We start from the raw sequence: 986 nt of genomic DNA, 5'->3' as shown, positions 1-986 counted from the left end.
CAGGGACTGAATTAAGAAGCAGACACCCCCTCAATGGCAAGATCCAGGATCTAATCAGATTGAGGCCTGGTGTCACCGCAGGGCTGGACCCAGTCTGATCATGCCTCATTACCCTACACTTAGAAAACCCAGTGCAGTCCCCGGCCTGAGGAGACAGATTTGCCAGTTGCATTGGGAAGTGAGCCCATTGACATCTGGGTAACCATTCATTCCAACACAGGCCCTTGATTTGGCTAGAGCTATAATCAGAATTCACCTAGTACCTGTATCACCTGTTCCCTTTGGTTACTCTCTTAGATGAAAATGTATGTTTTGAGCTCCAGATCACCCCAATGACACCTAGATCACTGATTTTCAAACTTTACTGTGCAATTAACAATCATAGTCTAATTATAAATGACTATTCCAAGGCTTACTCTAGACCTAATTCAATTAGATCTCCTCTGGGACAGAGGCCCAGAAATAGGCATGTTCAGTAAGCTCTCTACATTACTCTGATACAGGCTATCATTGGACCGTGACTTGAGAAATTCTGCTTTAGAAGGTATGCTGATTTTAGGAAAAGAACAAAATGTTTAATCTCATTTTTTCTCTTTTGGCTCAAGTGGATAGCTTTACACTTAGTAGGGACTTAAATGTAGTTTAAAAAATACAGTAAAAAAAAAAAGTAACTTGCTAGACTCATTGTTCAAAGAAAATACAATTTGTAGCATGTGGTTTCTTTCAGAATTAATCGTCCATTAATATTTGATACTTGTGCAAGCCATATACTAAGGAGCTATAACGTGATGCTAGTTCCAAAAATGTGGCTTTTTTAGTGTTTTGAAATGCAGACTCTTTGATGCTCTGATCTCATATAGCTCTAAAAAGTAATTTCCTTCCTAAACTTTTACTCTTTCTTCAACTTCTAAATGGCAATGAAGCATTCCTCCTTTCAATCTGATTTACAACTTTTAATCTGTGTTCTTAATGAGGTATTAGAGAAC

Source organism: Otolemur garnettii, unplaced genomic scaffold (assembly GCF_000181295.1).
Source record: "Otolemur garnettii isolate 467f Iridium unplaced genomic scaffold, OtoGar3 scaffold00095, whole genome shotgun sequence".
NCBI classification, from domain to species: domain Eukaryota; kingdom Metazoa; phylum Chordata; class Mammalia; order Primates; family Galagidae; genus Otolemur; species Otolemur garnettii.
Note: the sequence above shows the minus strand (reverse complement) of the source record.